Source organism: Lithobates pipiens, unplaced genomic scaffold (assembly GCF_037356315.1).
Source record: "Lithobates pipiens isolate NorthernLeopardFrog02 unplaced genomic scaffold, aLitPip1_a1.2 Scaffold_8, whole genome shotgun sequence".
NCBI classification, from domain to species: Eukaryota; Metazoa; Chordata; class Amphibia; order Anura; family Ranidae; genus Lithobates; species Lithobates pipiens.
Genome location: NW_027507903.1, coordinates 268,816,515 through 268,822,514, shown reverse-complemented (window position 1 = coordinate 268,822,514; position 6,000 = coordinate 268,816,515). Strand labels below are relative to the sequence as shown.

Genomic DNA, 6,000 nt, shown 5'->3' with positions numbered 1-6,000 from the left:
GGCTCCCACTGCTGTCAATCAAAGCCAGTCAGCCAATCTGAATGGACACAGTGAGCTGTGACTCAGCTCGGGTGCCCCCATAACAAGCCACTTGCTGTGGGGGCACACAACAGGAGGGAGGAGCCAGGAGAGCCGAAGAGGGACTGGAGAAGAAGAGGATCTGGACTGCTCTGAGCAAATCTATTACACAGAGCAGGTAAGCATAACATTTTTGTTATTTTTATTGAAAAAAAACAAGACTTTACAATCTTTTTAACACAGACTTATTCCTAAATTTTGTATCTCTTTAACTGCTTGCCGACCGCCGGCTGTCAATTGACGGGCAGGCGGCGCAGCTCTTGTTGCGGGACGGTGTCATGACGCCCTCGCCTTTTTGGCCCACCAGGGGGCGCGTGCCCACCGTGTCACTGGAGACTCGATGCGAGTGCCCGGCTGCCGCAATGTCTGACAGGCACCCGCAATTGCCCCGTAACACAGCAGGACCATGGATCTGTGTATGTAAACACACAGATCCATATTAACCCGTTGATCACCCCCTAGTGGTCAACCCCTTCCCTGCTAGTCACGTTTATACAGTAATCAATGCATTTTTATAGCACGGATCGCTGTATAAATGTGAATGGTCCCAAAAATGTGTCAAAAAGTGTCCGATATGTCCACTGCAATGTCGCAGTCATGATAAAAATCACAGATCACCGCCATTACTAGTAAAAAAAAAAATAATAATAAAAATGCTATAAATCTATCCTTTATTTTGTAGGTGCTATAACCAATCAATATACGCTTATTGCGATTTTTTTTTTTACCAAAAATATGTAGAAGAATACGTATCGGGCTAAACTGAGGACATTTTTTTTTTTTTTAAAACATTGGATATTTATTATAGCAAAAAGAAAAAATATTGTTTTTTTTCACACTTGTCACTCTTCTTTTGTTTATAGCGCAAAAAGAAGAATACGTATCGGCCTAAACTGAGGGAAAATGTGTTTTTTTTTTTTTTTTTAATTGGATATTTATTATAGCAAAAAGAAAAAATATTGTTTTTTTTTTTTTCAAACTTGTCACTCTTCTTTTGTTTATAGCGCAAAAAAAATAAAAACCGCAGAGGTGATCAAATACCACCAAAAGAAAGCCCTATTTGTGGGGACAAAATGATAACAATTTCATCTGGGTACAGTGTTTTACGCCGGCGCGATTGTCATTCAAAATGTGACAGCGCTGAAAGCTGAAAAATGGCTTGGGCAGGAAGGGGGTGAAAATGCTCTGTATTGAGAGGGTTAAATAGAACTTTCTTCCTATATAATGTATGCCTGACTCAGCATTTTTTTTTTAAGCTATTGGCAAACATTTGCAACAACAGGCCATCCAGTGCAAACACACCCTTGGGTCTTAGTCCTGGGGATTTCCACAGCTGCCTCTTTGAGGCCTTCTTAGTAGCCCAGGGGACACAATAAGAATGTGGTAGAAGAGTGCAGGGTTAACTCCTGCCTGGCCTGACGTCTCATCACGCTCAGCAATCTACAATACAGAGTTCAGTCTGTTCTGAAGAAGTTAAACTTTTCATCCTACCACTTCATCTCCGCCACTCCTCCCCCTGACAATTGATTAAGGAGGTGGAACAAGTAGAGAAAAGCAACTATTCAGTGATCAGCTGCAATCTGGTATGTTTATTTTTGTGTTGTAGGAATATGTCTGCAGCTCTGTGCAGATTGACTTTCTGGATTATACTTTAGTCCTTAGAGCGTAGCCTGCAGAGTGCGTCTTGCTGTGTTTACATTTTGTCTTGCTGATACTTGATGTTTGTCTTTGCACATAACAACAGTCTTACGCTTTCACAATGTGACTTTGCAATCGTTATGCACGCTTTTCTTGGTCGAAATGCACGTTTTTCCGATGGGATTTTCTGCACTGGGAGATGGATCCAGTTTTTGGGAATATATGCATCTCTTGCGATGAAATTTAACCTACAAGTTCCGTCATGCTGGGAAGTGAAATTCCTTACTATCTGAGAAAGGTCACTTGATCTATTTAAATATGTGCTTTTATCCTTCTTTAGCAGAAGGAATAGGATTCTGGAATTTTGTGATAGCCTAAGAGGCCACATAGCGGTCATAAAGGACTACACCTGATACTTGGCTTGTTTATTAGAGAAATACGTGTGCGTTTGATGACCAAAATAGCTCAGTCTTAACCGTACACTAGACATGGGCGCCGTCCAAAAAAATTTGTTTCGTTCCGTACGAAAAAAAAATGGTATTTTTGTAATTCGTGTACGAAATTCAATTCTAATTCATACGAAATACGGATTTTCGTTAGATTCGTAAAACGTTTTGTTAAAATAACGAAAGTTTGTTATGATGAATTTATCATTATGAGGGGCTCCCACCCTGTGCTGTGCTGACTTCCTGGGTTTTTAACCTTTTTAGTTTCGTTAACTTTTTGTAAAAATAACGAAAGTTTATTAACGAAACTAAAGGTTAAAAACCCAGGAAGTCAGCACAGGGATGGTGGGAGCCCCTCATAATGATAAATTCATCATAACAAACTTTCGTTATTTTTACAAAAAGTTATGATGTATTTATCATTATGAGGGGTTCCCACCAACCCTGTGCTGACTTCCTGGGTTTTTAACTTTTTGTAAAAATAACAAAAGTTCGTTATGATGAATTTATCATTGAGGGGTTCCCACCATCAATGTGCTGTGCTGACTTCCTCTGATTGGAGAACAAAACGCCAGTCATGTTTCTGTTAATTTTTGGATCCGAAATTCGTTAACAAAATCTCGTATGAAATTCGTAAGCATAGGGTTCCCATCATCCCTGTGCTGACTTCCTGGGGTTTTAAATTTTAGGTTCATTAACTTTTCTTAACGATTACGAATTTTCATTCTGATGAATTTATCATTGAGGGGTTCCCACCATCCCTGTGTTGTGCTGACTTCCTGGGTTTTTAACTTTTAGGTTCATTAACTTTTTCGTTAATTACAAATTTTCGTTGTGAATTTGGATCCAAAATTCGTAAATGAAATTTCGGACGGAATTCGCATGCATAAAAATTTGTATTTCGGATTCGTACCAATGTACGGTTTTTCGTTTCATACAAAAACGAATCGCACATGTCTACCGTACACACGGTAGGGTTGCCACCCCCATCGCTTTAAACCCAAACACATATGAATTAGAGGTTCTGAGACGAATTTAATGCAGATCAGGCACTAAGTGAGTTTAATTAACCACTTAAGGACCGCCGCATGCCATTGTACGTCATCACAATGGCATGCACAGGCACAAGCATGTACGTGCTTGCCTTCCAGCAGGTGGGGGGTCCGATCGGGATGAGGGGATGGCCGTTGGTTTCTGGCCATCCCCTCTCGATCACTCCTGGCGAATGAGAAGCTTCCTCCCTCTGTGTATAGTAAACACAGGCAGGGAGGAAGTGATGTCATTCTCCTCGGGGCGGTCTTATTGACCGGACTACGAGGAGAAGTGAAAGTATGCACCAAACACTACACTAACACATAGGCACACATAGGTACACAACCCCCCTCCCCCCCCCCCGATCACTGGTGACGCTGGTTAGCCAGTTAGTTATTTAGGTTCCCCGTCAGGTTTTTATATAGCGCCAGGGACCCCCATATACTACCTAATAAAAATTTGAACCCCCTGATTGCCCCTAGTTAACCCTTTCACCAGTGATCACCATATAAGTGTTACGGGTGACTCTGGTTAGTTTGCTTTTTATAGCATCAGGGCACCCACCATTTATTACCCAATAAAGGTTTAACCCCCTGATCACCCGGCGGGTGATATCAATTAGGTTTTAGGGTCAGGGTCTGCATCGCCCCAGGCAGCGCTAGGTTAGTGCCAGTACCGCTAACACCCACGTGCAAAGCATAAACCTCCCGTAGTGGTATAGAATCTGAACAGATCAATATCTGATCTGATCAGATCTATACTAGCGTCCCCAGCAGTTTAGGGTTCCAAAAAAACGCATTGTTAGCGGGATCAGCCCAGATACCGGCTAGCACCTGCGTTGTGCCCCTCCGCCCAGCCCACCCAAGTGCAGTATCGATTGATTGCTGTCACTTACAAAACACTAAACACATAACTGCAGCGATCGCAGAGTCAGGCCTGATCCCTGCGATCGCTAACAGTTTTTTTTGGTAGCGTTTTATATTTAAATCCGGAAGGCAGTGCTTGATTTTCGGGGTCCCGTACGTGGCTAGGCTCCCAAAAAGTCCCCCACATGTGGTATCCCCGTACTCAGGAGAAGCAGCAGAATTTATTTTGGGGTGTAATTTGACTTCTGCCCATAGCATGTGTGAGCAATATATCATTTAGTGACAACTTATTGTAAACTTTTTTTTTTTTTTTTTTTTGTGTCATTCAATCGCTTGGGACAAAAAAAAAAATTCAATGGGCTCAACATGCCCCTCAGCAATTTCCTTGGGGTGTCTACTTTCCAAAATGGGGTCATTTGGGGGGGGTTTGTACTGCCCTGCCATTTTAGCACCTCAAGAAATGAGATAGGCAGTCGTAAATTAAAAGCTGTGTAAATTCCAGAAAATGTACTCTAGTTTGTAGACGCTATAACTTTTGCGCAAACCAATCAATATACGCTTATTGACATTTTTTTTTTTTTACTAAAGACATGTGGCTAAATAAATTTTGCCCTAAATGTATGACTAAAATTGAGTTTATTCGATTTTTCTTATAACAAAAAGTAGAAAATATCATTTTTTTTTCTCTAAATTTTCGGTCTTTTTCCATTTATATCGCAAAAAATAAAAATCGCAGAGGCAATCAAATACCATCAAAAGAAAGCTCTATTTGTGGGAAGAAAAGGACGCAAATTTTGTTTGGGTACAACATTGCATGACCGCGCAATTGCCAGTTAAAGCAGTGCAGTGCGAAATTGTAAAAAGACCTCTGGTCCTTAGGCTGAAAATTGGTCCGGGGCTGAAGTGGTTAACACCTCAATCATCCACAGACTCTGTGTCATTAATATGTGTTTGGGTTTAAAGGAATGAGGTGGCAACTCTAATGCTGGCCATACACTATACAAAAAATTGGCCGAAATTTGGTCATTAGACCGTTCGTTTATTTTTATTTTTTTTAGTTTTTTTTTTTTTTTCCGGCCAGTTAATTCACACAAAATCGATAATCGTTTGGACGTTTTTGAGCTGAAAAAAAAAACAAAGGACAAGTTTGGAAACTTTCTGGCGAACAAATGATAAATTGAAAGGCTAATGTGTTTCCCGTCCAACCTGTCTGCACTAGGTATATGTAAACAAAAAAAAAAAAAAAACACATAAAATTTTATTTATGTCCACCGAACAATTTATCGGTCATTACATGATGGCACCATTGTTTGTGCTCGCGGCCGAACATTCCATTTTCAAAATTGGGTTTGCCCGATTTTTCGTATAGTGTATGGCCAGCATAACACATGGTCAGAAAATCTGAAGATAAATTTCCTCCGATCTGCCGATTCCTTTTTTTTTTTTTCGGATCGTTGGTATGCTGCTTTTGACAGACGAAAACTGGATGTGCAGGCTTGAAATTTTTTCTCTGATGTGACCACAACATCCGATATATATATATATATATATATATATAATTTTTTTTTTTTTTAGTACAGTTTTCTGCCAAAAAATAAATAAAAAATCTGAAGCACAAGACAAGCTCAGAAATGAAAGAAAATTTTCTGGTGGTGAGTACCCTCTTCACTTTCGATTTGAGACTAGCATCAAACAAAAAACTGACAATGTGTGCAATAATATGACCATGAGTAGAAAGCTTTGAAGCAGTCTGATACCCAAAAGCGAACATTTTTGCTACATAGCAGCCTATCAATTCTTAGATATGATGGCTGCATTTGATTTATTTTTTAGGCCTTTTTTTTTTCTTTTTTCCCTTTTTTTTCCCTTTTTTATTTTCACCTGGTGATCCAGCCAGTAAGTATGTTGCTTTTCATAAGAACATGCTGTCTTGCAGATGT

At 40.0% G+C, this 6,000-nt stretch overlaps 1 protein-coding gene across 3 annotated transcripts in view; it reads left to right on the top strand.

Annotated features, from left to right (window-relative positions):
- Positions 1 to 1,413: 1,413 nt before the first annotated feature.
- The window catches only part of ACSS3 (acyl-CoA synthetase short chain family member 3), a 230,386-nt gene continuing 225,799 nt past the window's right edge, over positions 1,414 to 6,000 (top strand). Inside the window, exons 1-2 of one of the 3 annotated variants that reach the window (XM_077471934.1) lie at positions 1,414 to 1,661; positions 5,636 to 5,712. The gene's annotated coding sequence lies outside the window, so the exon portion shown is untranslated. The remainder of the gene's footprint in view (positions 1,662 to 5,635; positions 5,713 to 6,000) is intronic. The other 2 variants (XM_077471933.1, XM_077471935.1) reach the window with 2 other exon arrangements.